Source organism: Paroedura picta, chromosome 18 (genome assembly GCF_049243985.1).
Source record: "Paroedura picta isolate Pp20150507F chromosome 18, Ppicta_v3.0, whole genome shotgun sequence".
NCBI lineage: Eukaryota > Metazoa > Chordata > Lepidosauria > Squamata > Gekkonidae > Paroedura > Paroedura picta.
Genome location: NC_135386.1, coordinates 13,922,085 through 13,940,339, shown reverse-complemented (window position 1 = coordinate 13,940,339; position 18,255 = coordinate 13,922,085). Strand labels below are relative to the sequence as shown.

Sequence of the window (18,255 nt, the reverse complement as noted above, 5' to 3'; positions counted from 1 at the left end):
ACCCTAGAGCCTGTTGACTACTTTCCTGGTGGCCCTCAAATGTTTTTGGAAACCCTGATCTGCAGCCACCTGGGTGACCAACCGATCTTTAGGAGTAAGTTTGTGAGTGGGGTTAAGTGGCTGTGGTTCCCCACTGAGGTTTCTGTCCCCCAAATCTCCAGTCTCCCCCAACCTGCGTCTAGCAACATGATCACCCCATCCCGAACTGGTAGCTGGGGGCAGCCGGGCAGTTCTCCCTGCACAATGCCAGGCTCTGCAGTCCCTGCAGGCTTCACCTGGAGGTTGGCAACTCTGATGTATCTTGCAGGGCCTTCCTCCATTCCCCTCAACTTTGCAAGGCTGCAGACGTCAAACTGCAGGTCTGCTTGGGTCAAAACAGAAATTGAGGCAAGGAAGTGTTACACCTGTCACAAGGGGATTATTATGCCTTTTCAGTGGGGTTCTTTGGACCTCTTCAGCCACTGTAGTCTTGCGGGGGGGGGGGGAGAGACTGTTGTCGACTGTGAGAGTTTTGGTCCTCTGTAGCTTCTTGCTCTCTCCCCCCCTCCCAGTCCCTTTTTTCTCCCTCCCTCCCTCCCTCTCAGTTTCTTTTCCTGAATCATAGAATCATAGAGTTGGAAGGGGCCATACAGGCCATCTAGTCCAACCCCCTGCTCAATGCAGGATCAGCCCTAAGCATCCTGCCCTCCTTCTGTCCTTTCCTCCTTCCTTTGTTTCATTCTTCCTCCTTTCTTTCCGTCTTGTCATGGCCTTGCTCTCCAGATTTAAGTATCCACTAATCTGGCAATGTTAAGAATTAGCTATTTTGTTCTCGAGGTAAGCTGTATCTGCCTCACAGTCCTAAAATGGCAGCTTTCAAATGGGAAGCAAAAGTGTTTGTCTTTCTACCCACCTCCATCACCTCAACGGCTGCAGAACTTCTGGACTCATACTGAAAATTTGCAAGAGGAAGTGAAAACTGACATATGAAAAAGTATTTACAGCACATCTTGTAGACAGCGAGCTTCACGATCCCCTGACTTCCTGTGAGTTTTGTTCTAAAAGAGTTTCCTCTCCCAGTTTTTGCATTTGATAAGAATCGCTCTAAACCGCTCTAAAAAGTGTAAACAGACCCCTCTGGGACAGGAGACCAGGCAGCCAAAGCCCAGGGAGGTCTCAAATCCCCCTCCCACCCTCTGTTGTTATTAAAATAACTTAAAAGCCCATGAATGTGATCCTTCCACTTTGGGTGAGCCTGCCGAGAAACGCTTTCATAGAGGCAGGAAGTGGGTTGTGTATGCACTGCTGTGGAGCACAAATAAAGGCAGATGTGCGTCGGGTCAGCCCAGGATGTGCACATTCATGCCTCCCAGAAATATACGGTAAACAGACAACTGAATTTGCCACCGGCTTCCTCTTCTCTTCCAAAAGTTATTTAAAATGTGAGAAAGACTTGCGGAGGGGATGTCCCCTTTGCAAGTTAAGCAATTTTCTTGGTCCGTACCCATCTGGGATTCCTTGGCCTACAGCGGGCGGAGACCAGGAAGAGGTCTGCCTGTTGGTATAGGGCTGCCAATTGAGAAATCCTGGGAGATTTTCAGGGTGGAGACTGGGGAGTGACATCTGCAGGGTGTAATGTGTTTAGAGTCCCCCCTCCAAAGCAGCCATTTTCTCCTGGGACATGGATCTCTGTCATCTGGAGAGGAACTGGAGAGATCTCCAAGCCCCACCTGGAATTTGGCAATCCTACCTATGCATTTTTGTGGTACACCTGACTGCAACATCCAGTGCTGACTTGCATGTCTGACCAATCCCATAGGGCAAATATGGCCTGGAAATCAGCTCTCCCAGCTGCTTTGGAAGGTGACCATTTATTCATTCATTCATTCATTCATTCATTCATTCATTCATTCATTCATTCATTCATTCATTCAGTTTATACACTGCCCCTCACTGAGTCCCCTCAGTCTGTGGCCTTATATTCTGCTGGGGTCTGCCCTGCTCTCATCAGGACCAGTAATTTTCCATATTTCACCTACCATTTGCAAGGGCACCATTTGCAAGGCCCATACACCTTGGGAGTCCCATGGGAGCTTTTCCAGCAGCAACCTCAACTGGGCTAGGAGCAACGGAAAACAACTCCCTACGACAGCCCTTCAAGTATTTGAAGATGGTTATCATGTCACCTCTTTGTTGCCTTCTCTCCAGGCCTTTGAGCTCCCCCAACCCTTCCTCATTTGACTTGGTCTCCAAACCCCTCACCATCTTCGTAGCCCTCCTCTGGACACGCTCCAGTTTCTCTGCATCTGATCCTTGAGATACCAGGAAAACGAAGCAGATGTTCTATCTAGCCCCCTAGCATTTTCTCCAGGTCAGCTGGACAGCTGCGGTCACAGTGGCCTTCAGACCAAAGAGCCATACTGAAACTGCCTTACACCGAAGGAGACCATTGGTCCATGAAGATCAGTATTCTCTGCCTAGGCTGACGGCAGCTCTCCGGGGTCCCAAGCTGAGATCTTTCATCTCACACTCTACCTGCTCCTTTGAAGGGGAGATGTTCTGCATCCCAAGTGGATGCTCTACCCCTGAGGCACGGCCCCTGGCCCTCCCCTGGCATCATATCTCAACCTGCCTGTGGGAACGGGTGGCCTAGAAATTAAATAATACTAATATTAATAATATCCCTGGCATGTCTAGACAATCAGGCTACCCCTGATTAATGGCCCTCTGAGGTGCAGTTGGGGGTTTGTTGAGCTGATGGGAGGGAAGTGGGTTTGGAGTTTGTTATTTCATTCTCTGGGGGACCTGGGGGGATTGTAAGGGTGAGTTTTAATTGGATATTTGATTTGATAACTGTCTTCAAGTATTTAAAAGGCTGCCATATGGAGGATGGAGCAGAGTTGTTCTTTCTTGTCCTGGAGGGGCAGACCAGAACCAATGGGATGAAATTAATTCCAAAGAAATTCCGTCTCAACATCTGGAAGAAGTTCCTGACAGTCAGAGTGGTTCCTCAGTGGAACAGGCTTCCTCGGGAGGTGGTGGGTTCTCCATCTTTGGAGATTTTTAAACAGAGGCTGGAGAGCCATCTATTGGAGAGGCTGATTCTGTGAAGGTTCAAGGGGGTGGCAGGTGACAGTGGATGAGCGATTGGGATGTGAGTGTCCTACACAGTGCAGGGGGTTGGACTAGATGACCCAGGAGGTCCCCCCAACTCTATTATTCTATGATTCTATAATTGGGATTTTTATGGTGGAGATTTTATCTTGTAACCCGCCACGAGCCAGCTAGCCTAGGAGTGGCAGGAAACACATCAGATCACATTAATCAATCAAATCCATGCGCCCCTCAGTGTAGCATTACCCCCCAATTTCCAAGGCAGCCTCCTGAACCTTAGGGAGTCCGATAACTGAGGCCTGATTTGTGTGGGTGTTTTGCTGACTGATAAAAGATTTTCACTGTCTGCATGCAACATTATTCTGGGCCACGAGAGGGAGATGTGCTGTTGCACAGTGCCCAGAGGACCCAAAGGAGAAGGCAAGAGCAGCCTTGCAGCACCGGTTCTTCTCCCCCTCTGTCCCCGACCTTGGGGGAGAGATTGCAGCCCTTAAAGGGCCTCACCTTGAACCCCCCTATTGGCTAGGCTTTGGGTTAATAACCCCTGGTCAGCCCTGTCGAATGTGCCCTTAGATCTATTGACAGCAGCACTGACCTCCTAGATCCAGCTGCCTCTGGAGACCGTGGCTGGGTCGGAAGCCAGACTGCAATGGATCAACAGCTGAAATTTCCTCCAGAAAACACTTCTGAGAGGCCATTTCACCCCAGTTTGCAAACGGCTGTTGATTCTCTGAACAAAATCAAAGCAATGGGTTGCTAGTGGTGTGGGAAGCTGGAGGCCCCTCCGTCCCTTCACAGGGTGCTGCTGAATTTACAGTGGGTGCCTTGGCTGGGCTCTGCGTGGCTTCTGAAGAAGAAGGAAGAAGAAAGAAGGAAGAAGAAGAGTTGGTTCTTATATGCCACTTTCCTCTACTCAAAGGAGTCTCAAAGTGGCTTACAATCACCTTCTCTTTTCTCTCCCCACAACAGACACCCTGTGAGGTGGGTGAAGCTGAGAGAGCCTTGAGATTCCTGCTCGGTCAGAACAGCTTTCTCAGGGCTGTGGGGAGTCCAAGGTCACCCAGCTGGCTGCAAGTGGAGGAATGGGCACTCAAATTTTTATATATTTCTTTCCTTCACGGTGTTTTCCCCTGGGATTAAACCCAAACCCATGATAGTCTTATAAACTAAGCTTGCTATTCTTGTGTGGTCCTTAAAGGGAAGTGGCCGTCTCCCTGGAGGGCAGGTGGGGAGAGGCCTTAAGCTGCTCCACCGCCCTCCTCCTGCGGTCCAGCAGCCTGCAGGGTGGCCCCGGGCGCCAGACCCGCGTTTCCCCCGCGCGGCCAGCAGGTGGCGACGGAAGACCCGCCCCCCCAGCGAAGCAGCCGGCATCTCTCTCTCTCTCTCTCCCTCCCTCCCCCCCCCGGTGGCTCGACGCAGGCGCACTGGGCCGGAGCGGAGCGCGGCTCGGTCGGTCCCGGAGGGAGGGAGAGAGCCCAGCCCGCCCCAGCCCGCCCCAGTCCCAGCCCAGTCAGCCCAGTCCCAGCGAGCGCGGCGCCGCGGCCATCCCCGCCCGGGAGGTAAGAAGAACTTTGGCCAAGTTTGGGGAAGTTTTCTTTGGGGGGGGGGGGAAGGGGGATCACTTCCAAGGAAACTTTGGCGGATGCACCGGGGTGGGGGCGGGGGCGGGGGCGGGGGCGGGGGCGGGGGCGGGGGCGGGGGAGAGTCGAGAGTGGCGGAAGGCTCTGCTGGTGCGGGAAGGAGTTCGGGGGGGGGGCTACTCACGAGTAAGCGCGGCGAGGCAGGGCGCGACCCCCTCCCCCAAATGCACGGGGGGAGGGAAGCAGGCTCCAGTCCGGGGGGCTCGGGGCAAGGGGGCCTGTTCGCGACTGAGCCGGAGCCGGGCCGTCGGCGCGGGAGGGATCGGGCTCGGCTTCCTCGTGAGTCAGCTGGGACTGGCGCGACTGTCTCCTTCCACGGGATTGACGACTCCAGTTTTTTTTTTGGGGGGGGCTGCCTCTTGGAAAGGCCTCCCTGGGCCTCTCCCTCCCTCCATCCCATCTCGGGGGGGGGGGGGAGCTGCAACGCAGGCTGCTTTTTTTTGGGGGGGTACAAGGCCCCTTTTATGGGAGAAAAGGTGTTGTCAGTGGGGAAGGGGTGCATCCCCCCAAAAAGCGTCCCCTCCCCCCGTGCAGATTCGTGGCCACTGCCTTGCCTTATCCCCGCCGCCCTCCGCTGTAACATCTGGCCCGCAACATTGTTACGGCCGCAGCACAAATGCGGATGGGCTTATGGGGTGGGGGGGGGGGGGGAGGAAAGAAGCACTTTTCACCGTCCTCGACTTTCTTCGTGCAGAGGGATTCGGGGGGAGGTCCTGCCGCCCCCCTCTCTCCCCTCCTTAACATGAGCCATGTAGGGCCAGAGGAGTGGGAGGGGGGTTGCACCTTTCTTTCCTCCCTCCCCCCAGCTTTGTTTCAGGCTGTGGGCATTGGGCAGGTTTCCTTCACCTGCAGTTTCTGACCCAGGTCCTCCTGGGCTTCTTTAACAGGGAGAACCCGCAGACTTTTAATTGGGACTTACAGTGGATTTTGGAGGAGAGAGGCCTTTGAGAAACAAACAAGCAGCATTCCCTGAACAATGTAGGCTTTTTGCAAATCTGTCTAGCAGAAAGTGCGCCTTCCTGGGGGGGGGGGCTTGGGGGTGGGATGAGCACAGTTACCAATATTGGGAGCCAGCCTCTTTTGGGCTTTTCAAAAGTCTTGTTGTTTTGGTTTGCAGCAAACTCTTAAGATCAGTGAACCAGAGCAGGACCCAGCACATGGAGTTCATTGGTGCTGTGGTTTTCTTGGGGTATGTGTGTGTGTCCGTCCCTAGTTGTTAGGAACCCTTTTGTTTCTTCCTTCCTTCTTTGTTGGTTTGCCTCAAGTATATCTCTGTTTTACATTTGTTTGGGATTTAAATTTTTAGAAGCGCATGAATCGCATTTCTGTTTTTAAAAAGCCAGACTTCCACTAAAATTAAAAATGTACTCAGTTGGTGTAGCTCTGTTTGTTTCAGTAGGACTTGCATGTCTGTGACAGTTTGGATAATGGTATATAGCAGGGGTAGTCAAACTGTGGCCCTCCAGATGTCTATGGACTACAATTCCCATGAGCCCCTGCCAGCATTTGCTGGCAGGGGCTCATGGGAATTATAGTCCATGGACATCTGCAGGGCCTCATTTTGACTACCTCTGCTATATAGGGCTGTGGAAGACCAATCTGGTGTTGTGTGGATGGTGAATGTTGTGCCCCATTACCTCTGAAGGATCCTTCCAGAGAGCCAAGAAAGGAATTTGGGTGACCTTGGCAAGAGCTTTCCCATCCCTGTCACTTAGGAGTCTTCCAAGATGATATCTTTCGCATTGTCTCCAAATATTGTATTGATTCCACTGGATTTTTGTATCTCATATTTTCAGGCATACCCAAATGCTGACTTGCTAAACAAGTTTGTGCCACTACGGTGTGAACAATCCTACGCGGAAGTGTATTGTCTGCTTGTAATCCAAGCATAGATTTAAAAAATATTTTTGGGCTTAAGTAATGGAAAGATTTGAAGTTTGTGGTTAATAAATTGTGCCTAGACACTCTTCTCTTTAATTGCTTGGTTGTCTGATGTGCTGGATTTAGAGGTAGTCCTAACTTCCAGAAACCATGATGAATGCGTGGTTACTATTTATGGCTTGTTCTTAGAATGGAAACTGTTCCCTTCACCCGGGGCTTTTAATTTAAGCCTTGTTTAGCCTGGGATATTTGTTTTGTTGTTTACATGAGTCTAGATCCACAGTCAGTAACTAATTTTCCTGGCAGTCCATTTCCCCCCCCAAAAAGTAGTAAATGGTGATTCTTCAACTGTCTTGAAAGCTTCCTTTTCATTTGCTGTACATGCAAGGTTTTTTATGTCTTTTGCCTTTAAATTGGGGAAAAGCAGGCCAGAACCTTTTTCATCGTGGCTCCCACTCTGTAGAATGTGTTTCCTGAAGAGATCATGGAAACAATCTCATTGGAAATCTTCAAGAGATGCCCAAAGCCTCATTTGGATTGCCAGGGCTTTCGAAGGCGGTGAATGGCAGCCATGTGTAAGCATGTGTGTTTTTCTTAATTTTTTAATGATTCCATTGTTACTTGTAAGCCACCTTGAGCCAAGAATTAAGGTGAGAGATAAATATTTCAATAAGTATATAGATCATTACATAAATATTCTGAAAGACTGTAGTCTAAGCGCATTTGTGCGTAGTGTGGGCAAAGAATGTCCACAGTTTTGCAGATCCTGTGTACATCAGTACCATTTTTGTTGCCTAGGTCCTCCTTGACTGCATGGAGACTTTCCCACATTAAAAAAATCAATAATTGTCATAATTAACATAAAAAGGTAAAGGTAAAGGTATCCCCTGTGCAAGCACCGAGTCATGTCTGACCCTTGGGGTGACGCCCTCCAGCGTTTTCATGGCAGACTCAATACGGGGTGGTTTGCCAGTGCCTTCCCCAGTCATTACCATAATTAACATATCACTATACTATTAAGCTATGGCAATGTTGGTATTTGACAAAAGGAGCTTGGGTCTTTGAATCTAGTCATAATGTGTCAATTACCTATCTTAAAGTGCTCCTGACATTTCAGTTACCAAATGTAATTGATTTAAAGGCAGTCATATGGCCTGGAGGGTAGCTGTGGCTTTCAGATTTTTGGTACTTTTGTTTACTGGCTTTTCCTCTTCCCTATATAAAAATGGCTGCTTGTTTTATTCCTTGACCATTCATCTCTGCTGGTTTGGCTGTGTTTGTCATTTGTTGCTTAGGATATAGATATAGATATAGATATAGATATAGATATAGATATAGATATAGATATAGATATAGATATAGATATAGATATAGATATAGATATAGATATAGATATAGATATAGATATAGATATAGATATATATTTTGCTGTCTCGAGAAGCTTCTACTTGTGTGGCAGGCAAACAAGGTCATTTCATAATTCCTGAGCCAGGGCCAGCCGAATGCTTGTACGTTTTGGAATGCTGTCTTAATTTCTCAGTAGTTTATTTGTTTTGTTACCCCCCGGGTGATGCTTGGGGCAGCTGCTTGATCCTGTTTCTTCTTCATCATCTTCAGCAGCATCATGATCATATGGCATGTGTGTAGTATAGCCAGGAAGTTCTAGGATTGTCTGGCAGCCAGGCAAGAGATGTTAGGAGCTGCTTTGCCATTGCCTGCCTCCCCATCATGGCCCTAGGCTTCCTTGGAGATCTCCCATCCAGATTCTAGCCAGGGTTTAGCTTCTGAGATCTGATGATTAGTACTTGGATGGGAGATCACGAAGGAAGTCCGGGGTTACCACCCAGAGGCAGATGACCCCAAAAGTGTTGCCATAAATCAGATGGACCTTGTTGGCTCTTTCAGCCCCCAATGGGATTAGGATGTGTCTTTCGTCTCCCTGGCACCCATACCATCTTCTGGAATTCTCCAAAGGGGCTAATTTTGACAAGGGTGGCAAGCCATTGAGTGGACTCATGGCTCATACAGCTGTGGTAGCCCAAGGTTCTTGCTTGCTGTGCTTAAATAAGTTCACTTCGCCAATATATTTCCTGGCACCAACTTGCCAGGGGTCTTGGAGATAAAACCCAAAAAGTCATAAATGGAACAGTGAAAAAATGGTTACTGGCTTACAGACTGGTGAAGGGCTGAGCTTCTTCTGGATGGGTGTCCTGCCCCCTTGGCCTGGCTGTGCCCACAGACTACATTAAGTCCTGGGACTTTGAAAGTCCTGTGGGCCCTGGAGTAAACGCTCCCCCACTTCAGAACTGAAACTGGGCAGTGTCACCCTGAGTGGAGATCTAGCCTTTCCAATATCTCCTTGGAACAGAACAGAAATTCATTATGGGAAGTTTGTTCGGCTTGAAGCCTTTCAATGTTTTGTGAAACATTCCGACATTTTGTGATTGGCCGTGCCCCTTTGCCAGCCATTTTGTGGCAGTCTCTGCTGCCCTTTCTTGAACTCCCCACAGCACCAGCAGGTTCTTAGTGAGCCATCTATGGCTGTGCCACACGACTGACTTCCATGCTCTGTTCACAGGCAAGGTTTTATTGTGGCTGGGGAAGGAGGACAGTGGTTCACTCCTGGAGAGAATCTGTGTTGACTCTGAAGGGATGTGAACCTGCCAGCCGTTCCGGCATTTCCCTCCTCCGCCTCTGACCTCCTCTGACACCCCCGTTGCTTAGCAGCGTCCTGCTGGAGGGGGGCTTCTCTGAACCAGGTGGGAACAGCTGTCCCAGCTCCTAAGCACCTCTTCCTGTGGCTCTCCGGTCAAGCAGGATTGGAAAGAAAAAGTCACTTACTGCATGGCGTTTATGCTGCCAAAATGCGTTGAGAAAGCAGTGGCATTTCAAGGGCTCAGAAGGTATCTTCTTGTGCTTCTGGGTCTTGGTCTAATTTGGGGGTTGGGGAAAAAACCATGTGGCTCAATAAATCCTGGAAGACTTGTATCCGAGGTTGAAACTAGTTTTGTGGGTCTTCCTCAGTGGTGTGCTAGTTGCTTGTGACCAAAGTAAATTCAGACAGAGCTCAAAGTCTCTTGGGGAACAACAAGAAGTTTAAGGAAATAGATATGTCCCTAGGGTGCCAGTCTTTTATGATTTATTGAGCACTTCTCAATATGTCCTGTGTGCATTTCTACCCCTCCCGTGTGTATTTCCACCTTGCTATCTTGGTTTTCAAGTGTACAGCAGCTCTCTGCAGTGTACAGCAGCTCTCTCTGTGTGTGCAAGCACAACTTTATTTGGGGTGTGTTTGTGTGTGTTGACATCAGGTCTACCCTGTGGGTCTGGGAGTGCGTGGGCCTGCAAAACTAGCGTGGGAACAATCAGGTTTGTACAGGTGGAACCTCCTGCAGATAAATTTATTTTTAACACACCTGCAGTCATGTTTCAACCAGGCTTAAGTTCACAGAAATCATTTAGGTAATAAGTTGGCTGAAACTTAGCAGCAATTCCCGCCAACAAAGCTTTTTATTAGCTTGCCTTCCTGGATGTTTCTGTATCAGTTCTTTGGTGCCTAAAAGGAGGAGGTTTGTGGGCAAGTAGAAAATAATAGTGCAGGGGTAGTCAAACTGCGGCCCTCCAGATGTCCATGGACTACAATTCCCAGGAGCCCCTGCCAGCGAATGCTGGCAGGGGCTCATGGGAATTGTAGTCCATGGACATCTGGAGGGCTGCAGTTTGACTACCCCTGTAATAGAGCTTCTACAGAGCTGAGGTGGTGTAGTGGTTAAAAGCATCTGGACTCTAATCTGGAGAGCCGGGTTTGATTCCCTACTCCTCTTCCTCGTGCAGCAGGTGACCCTGGCCTAATCGCAGTCCTGTTAGAGCTGTTCTTGCAGAGCAGTTCTGTCAGTGATTTCTCAGCCCCACCTACCTCACAGGGCGTCTTTGCAGGGAGTGAAGGGGAAGGTGATTGTAAGCCACATCGAGACTCTTTTGGGCAGTGAAAAGTGGGATATAAAAGCCAATCCTCCTTGTTTGATGCCTTGCCCTGTCATGTGGATATGGCTCTTGCCACTTTTAAAAAGAAATCTACCTATTTCCGACACACAACGGAGGACCAGGGTGGTTTGCGGTACCATCCTCTCCTCACCCAGTGAACTGGTATCACTGGTTGGAGAACTCTCATGCATTAGCCCTAAATTCTCTCCTACACCAGGCTTACCCAACGAATCCCGGATCATTCACTGGTCTGTTGATCTTTCTTCGTTCCGTGTATGAAAGAGTGGCATGCTAATGGTTTCTCAGCTGTAACATTTGGAATTGTGTTTAAAGGACTTGGCGGCAGGTGGGATGTCGAATTTTCAGTTTGGCTTTTGAGGCAGAACACATTTTGCTCCTTTAACATGGAATTCCTTATAAAATAGAACCGGCCAAGGATTACATTCCTCAAGGGATGTAATTTCGTGGTTAGTTTTTTTTCCTGCCCCCTCTCCCTTTTCCTTTTAAGAAAAAGGAAAACCCAGTTGTAATGCTTTAGGTAACACAGGTTGTATAACTAGAAAAACTGGTAACCTCGCTTGGAATTCCCAGTTGCAAGCAGGTGGGGAAAGCCCAGCTGTGGAACAGAGTAAATAGATCAGTGTCAAAAAATCCAGAATAAAATGGGGAGGGGGGGAAATAAGATGGTTTCCTTTACTTTTGCCAACTCCCGTTCCTCAGGCCCCTCGAGGAATTCAAGGAACCCCAGTGGAAAAGTGGAATTTCCCCGTTGTTATGGTATAATATCCCTGATTATTTTCTTCCTCCCAATTTAATGGTTATGCTTTAGCTGATGCTAGCTTTCAGTGTTCAACACCCAGTGGCCGGGGTCACTGTGAGTCAGTTGAAACTCATCTAATCCAGGGAAGATGTCTGCACATTGCTTGGTCTTCAATTCCCAATCTGCTGTAGGATCCCAGCAGATTGGAAAGGATTCTTGTCAGGTTTCCCCAGAGAGCAGGAGGTCTTTTCCTGCTTGTGTTGAGATCTGTCCCTCCAGACTACTGCAGGTGGAGGCTCACATGCTGGAATGTTGCTTGTTTTGAAAAAAAAAAATACTGTACATGTGCCTTTGGGCACGCCCCAATGGAATCCCTCGTGACCAGTCGCTTTGTCCCTAAAACCTCTCCTCCCGAAAGCGAAGAGACAGTTATGGCTTTGTTCTGCCTCAGTGGTAGGAGGTCCTTCGGGAATCACATCCTCTTTGGGTCAGCAGACACCTTGTTCAGAAATGTGTGTCTGTGTCATAAAAGGACATCAACACATGAAGCTGTGTTATGAGGTCTTTCCCATCACTTACTGCCTGATCCGTTGTAACTGGGGGGTGCCGGGGATTGAACCTGGGGCCTTCTTCCGACAGAGCAGAGACTCTGCCACAGAACTCCAGCTCTTCCATTCTGACATGGGACCTTTTCACATTTTTGGCCCAGACTCTTAGGCAGCTGTTTTGTGGGGCTGCTGACCTCTCACCCTTTAAAATTCCCTGAAGCGCTGGTGTGAGGGACTCCTGACTTGGAGTACAGGGGTCTGCTGGAAACCTAAATATACATGCATGATCAAGCCAGTTTTGAGAGAATCCCAGACGATATCGGATTTCCCACTCAACTGTTCTTTCCTCTGGTGGGCAGAAGTCAAACTGTGCCCACTTCTTTAATTTTAGTCCGTACTTTTTGTCCCTAGCAGGAAAAAGCCTCCTTAACAGCCTCTCTGAACTTCAACCTCCGCTCTTTTAAGCAGGACAACGTTAATAAAGTTAATACCTTTTTCACTCTTGGCCGTGCTGCTCCCCTGTGGTTAACCTTTATGTCGCTTTATGGGGCTGTAAAGATCTCACCGGCGTTCCTTAAGTTAGCCATAAGAACGACCCAGGCAGAGTTCCCATGCAAGCGAGTTTGTTAAGGAAAAAGCTAGAGTGGCCTGGGGGACGGAGCTCGCCGCTAAAAACCCGCCCCTCTGAACACCTTTGCTGCATCGGGCAAAACTGAAGCACTGGATCCCTTTGCCAAGCAAACGGTAATAGGAACGGGAACTGCATGAGAAACTGTGTTCATTTTGCCAAGAGCTTCTGGCTAAAGGGCTACATTTACATGAAAGGGAGATGTAAGACATTTTCTCTTTTAAAAAGTTATTCTTGAAAAATTCCCCTCCCACCAATTATTTTACATATGTCTAACTTGTATACAGATTTAAGATACCCCAGTTTTGGGCTGTGTGTATCCTTGCAGGGAACTTTTGAGGGTCTAGTAACCATCTTGGTCCATTCTGCCACGTTGTTAGAGTGTTGGACTAGGATCTGGGGGACCCAGGTTCAAATCCCCCCCCCTTTGTTGTGGAAGGATGCTCTTGAGCTACTCATGTTCCCTTATCCTGACCTACATCACAGGGTTGCTGTGAGGAGAGGAGAACAAAGTTAAGCTCCTTTGGGTCCCCTTTTGGGAAGAAATGAAGTCAATAAATAAATAATAAACAGTTTAACGCTTGCTTCTTTCTCTGACCTCGTTTGTTGGGCTTATCGTCTCTTTCCTCTCTAAATATTTGTGTTTCAAACTGTTTTTGAAATGGTCTGGTGTGACCTGCAGCGGGGTGGGCATTGAACCCCCCCCCAGCTGGGGACCTCTGGTCTGTGCTGAGAAGGAAGAATTCTGCGAGTTGGCCGTGCAAATTCTGCATTCCAGGCAATGGAACCCTGGGACCTGGATTGAAAATGCAGTTGAAAAAGCAGCGAGGCAAGCTCGATCACCTTGTATAAATGCATCTTGCAATATTTATTTATTGTTTGCTATGGAGAAGGGCAGGAGCTATGGCAGGCACTTGACGCATGAGAGCACGAGAGCTGTTATCCGGCAACTCCCCTGGCTCCTGGGGTTTACCAGGCAACACCTGCCTTCATGAGAGCAGGACATTTACTTGATTGTTCAGGAAGCTGGATTCTGCACCCAGGACGTATTTCCCCGGAGTGTCTTTGCAGAGCTGCAATCTCTTTTGGTATTGGTTGTTGTTGGTGAAGGTAAGACAAGCCCTGCCGGATAAGGCCAGCTGTCCATCTGTCCATCTGCTCCAGCATCCTGCCCACGTAGCAGCCGGTGAACAAACTGGGCTGCAACTTGAAGCCACTGTCTCCTATTAGAAGAAGAAGAAGAAGAGTTGGTTCTTATATGCCGCTTTTCCCTACCCGAAGGAGGCTCAAAGCGGCTTACAGTCGCTTTCCCATTCCTCTCCCCACAACAGACACCCTGTGGGGTGGGTGAGGCTGAGAGAGCCCTGATATCACTGCTCGGTCAGAACAGCTTTATCAGTGCTGTGGCGAGCCCAAGGTCACCCAGCTGGTTGCATGTGGGGGAGTGCAGAATCGAACCCGGCATGCCAGATTAGAAGTCTGCACTCCTAACCACTGCACCATACAGACATTATTTATTTATTATTATTATTTCCTGCATTGTGTGTGTGTGGGGGGGGGGTTGGACTAGATGACCCAGGAGGTCCCTTCCAACTCTATGATTCTTTTATTATATTTATATATTATATATATCACTTTCCCTCATGGCTCAGGGTGGTTTATGCTGGAACGATCATGAAAACAGTACAATATAATAGACATCTTATTTTGAATTTGTACCACTTTTGACAATAAGAGCTTGAGTCAGTTTCATTGTCTTCCTGCCCATAGATTAGTCTTTCTCTACGTGGTTTGTTGTTAACATTTTTCTCTATATGCTTTTCCCCCTGAATGGGTTGGCTCTGATCATCTTTTTTGACATCTCCGACTTGTTTAACTTCCTGATTTGGGTGGGTGGAGGAGGTTTCGGTATGTTTGCTATGTATGTAAGCTCGGCTGACTCTTTCTTGGCTGGAGGAACCTTTCATTTATTTGTTTCCTTCTTATATTATTAGTTTTATAGGCCGCTGCTCCCAGGCCAGCTGGGTCGCAGCAGCTTCCATCAAAAGCCCAACGGTAAAGCAGACTAATAACCAATAAAATAGCTGTCCCAATCCCTAACCCCAACCATGCCACAAACCTCACAACTGCTGTGCCTGGAAGATGGCAACGTTGCCCAAGAGTGGGGAGAGAAAGCCCCCTTCCCTACCTGGCCTCACCCAAACTGCTGATTCAGCTCCTGCGGCACCCTCAGCTCTTCCGGGAGCTCATTCCTGCAGGCTGGGGCCAGGACTGAAAAGGCCCTGACCCTGATCGACGCCCTGTGAACCGAATACGGGCCAGGGACCTCCTGGGTTAATAAGGTTTTTCCCCTCCTTGAAGTGGATCCAGGGTTTCTTTTTGTTCTCAAAATGCCTTTCTTCTGATGATGTTGGAAGCCACCAGGTGACTCATTCGGCCCCCCTCTACGCACGCCCAGGTGCCCTTTGCCAAGGTTTTGAGAACAAGCGCCTAGCAACCACCCTTACCTGGGTTAATGTTTACATGAGTTTTCCAGCTGAAGTGGAATCGGCTTGAATGTTGAGAGGCTGTTTCCTCAAGGTCAAAGGACCAAACCTGTTGACATTTGTTCTTGGCCTTTTAATTTACTTTTTTGGTATGTATTTCTTTCTCAAATTTACACCTCACCCTTCCCTGGGGGCTCAGGGACCGTGTACAACAGTTGCGTCTTACAATAGATTACAATCCTGACATTTAAATTTCTAGTTTACATTCAAAACAGTCTAAAATGCAAGATTTGCTGCCATTTCTCCATTCAGAGGGGGAAGAAAATAAAGTGTTTTGGTAGTACATTGAATGAATGCTTGATTGTCTCTAGTTTTATCTGGGTGTTCTTCATTTCTTGTAAGGAGGCCAGCTCATTGGTGGTCCATGTTTAGGCCTCAACCGTAGACCTGGTGGAACAGCTCTGTTTTAGGTCCTGCAGGGTCCTGGTCTTGCCCAGGAGAGTGTTCCATGTGGCCGGGGCCAGGGCAGAGAAGGCCCTGGTTGAGGCCCATTCTATTTTATGTGAGGAGAACCCTGCTGCGTTAAGCCAGGGGTTGACCTTGTCCCTTGAGGCTGCCTTAACCGGAATCCGACTCTTGGTCTGTCCTGGCCAGTATTGTCCGCTCAGGCTGGCAGCGGCTCTCCAGGGTCTCCGTTCCAAGGTCTTGTTACAAGGCTACCTTAAAAGCAGCGAGACCTGGGCTTTGTTCTGTGCATTTCTCAGTTCCTCCATTTTGCATGCGCCTGCATCGTTGGCACCCAGCTCATCTCACACGCACCACGTCTCTGAGCATTTCCCAAACCTGCTGAGTCTTTCTCCCAGCTCCAGTGGCTGCCTCTGCGTTGGAGGTGCAGCTTCTCTTCCAGAACTCCCGGGAGGCAAGAGGCACTGCTGCGGGATGCCAGCTTGTGGGGGGCAAGGCTGGCGGGCCGGCTGGTGGATCAGGCATTGGCATTTCTGTAAATCTGAGGGCATGGGGGCCCTCCCTTTGCTATTTTGTGCTGCTGGTAAGTCACAGACAGGCTAAAACTACTAGGTGTGGGCCGGTGAGAGAGTTTCTCAGCCCCTGCCTTTCACTGGTTTGTGTGTCTGCCTGTGATGCCAGCTGTGGCGAGGCAAAGGCCCTTTAACTTACTGGGAGAGTTCTCAGCAGGCTGTTGCTTACAGCTGTGATGATGATGATGATGATGATGATGATGATAATGATAATAATAATTCTTATATCCCACCCTTCCCTAGTCGGATCAGGGTCATCAGATTTACAACATCAGGTTTAAAACAATAAGTACAAAAATAAAGTTCATCTAGAACAAAATACATTTAAAATTAATTGACAAATTACCTTGTCTCCCAGTTTAAAACTTCACCCAGGGGGGGGCTGGTCAGGGTTGGATGGATGGTTCTCAGGCAGGGAGGCCAGCATCTTCAGAGTGTTATTATAACACTGGCCTACCTTGTTAGATTGTTGTGTAATCGTGTCTTGGAACAGCATGGATCGGAACTGTTTAAAGTGTCGCTTGTTTTTGCTGGCAGGGGCTCATGGGAATTGTAGTCCACGGACATCTGGAGGGCCAGTTTGCCCACCCCAGGTTTAGGGCAACATAAGGGATACTCAAATACTTTGGCCACCTCATGAGAAGGAAGGACTCCCTGGAGAAGAGCCTAATGCTGGGAGCGATCGAGGGCAAAAGAAGAAGGGGACGACAGAGAATGAGGTGGCTGGATGGAGTCACTGAAGCAGTCGGTGCAAACTTAAATGGACTCCGGGGAATGGTAGAGGACAGGAAGGCCTGGAGGATCATTGTCCATGGGGTCGCGATGGGTCGGACACGACTTCGCACATAACAACAACAAGTGATACAAATTATATCTGCTTTCTTTATTATTTATTTGTTTGCTTGTTTGCTCCATTTCTATCCTTCCCTCCCTTACGGCTCAGGGTGGTTTACAACAGACCTTGTTTGCAAAGTTATGGTTTGCAGCTCCCAAAGTTATGGTTTGCAGCAAAGTTATGGTTTGCAGCAGAAAGGAAGCACAAGAGCACAATAACCCTTTGGATTTGTAACACTTTGAACATAACGGCACAGAAGAAAATCAACAGTTTTGGCTTAGAGCAGTTCCGAAATCAACTGCACCAACAGTTGTCAAAGTTCAGTGGCCGGTCAGCCGTTTTTTGCCCGGTTGTCTCTGTTGAGCGTAGCGGCTGATTGGGAGGGGGCTTCTTGGTGGTGGTGTTAATGTATAAATATGTTTAATTATCACTGTGGTTGCTGCAGATAGTCTCATAGGAAAGTCCTTTCTTCAAAACACCTGAGTTTTCTTTCAGCTGGAACTTTTTTATGGGGGGGGGGGACCGGTTGCAAACAAGAACCAGGAAAGCCCTCCAAAGTGCAGGGCATCGTGCGAGAAGGATGCATAATTAAAGCCCACAATGAGAGCAAATCCAGCAGTTGCTAAGTCAGCCAGAGAGAGCCCCAATCGAGCTCTGCGCACTTGCTGTTGAGCGATGCAACCCCCCCCCCCTCCAAGTTGTCAAGGAGTCCTGACTGAAACACGAACACCCCGGCCCTGGCTTATCTGATCTCAAGAGCTGAATGGGTTCAGGGTATGCTTTTGTGGCTGGGTCCCTCTGAGGCAGAAGAGCAGGAGGATGGTGTGGCTGACGGCCCTTCCTGACGCTTGGCCTGCCCACGAAGCGCCTGCCCATGGGTCTGCGTGGAAGCTGTACAGCAGAGCTAGTCAACCTGTGGTCCTCCAGATGTCCATGGACTACAATTCCCATGAGCCCCTGCCAGCAAATGCTGGCAGGGGGCTCCTGGGAATTGTAGTCCATGGACATCTGGAGGACCACAGGTTAACTACCCCTGCTGTACAGGGCCCCACTTCAGACTGACTGCCGGTTTTGCTCACGAATGGGTGTCGTTTCTAATAGGTGCGGCATGTTGTCAGGAGAGCACATGAGTCTGCCTTTTACTGAGTCAGACCATTAAAGTCGATCCTGCTTAGGCAGATGTCTTCCTCCTCACCTGCCACCTGATCCTTTTCAGTGGAGATGCCGGGGATTGAACCTGGAACCTTCTGCACACCAGGCAGAGGCTCTGCCGCTGGACCATGGACTTTTGTGTTCATCTGCGGATTGATACCAATCGGGGCAGCCCCTAGCTTTGTTTTGGAACCTGGGCATTCCACTTCAA

General features: G+C 49.0%; 1 protein-coding gene across 1 annotated transcript in view; it reads left to right on the top strand.

The window, feature by feature from the left end:
* Window positions 1-4,517: 4,517 nt before the first annotated feature.
* Window positions 4,518-18,255, top strand: part of LOC143827682 (A-kinase anchor protein 13-like) — an 85,010-nt gene continuing 71,272 nt past the window's right edge. Inside the window, exon 1 of the mRNA XM_077317451.1 lies at window positions 4,518-4,652. The gene's annotated coding sequence lies outside the window, so the exon portion shown is untranslated. The remainder of the gene's footprint in view (window positions 4,653-18,255) is intronic.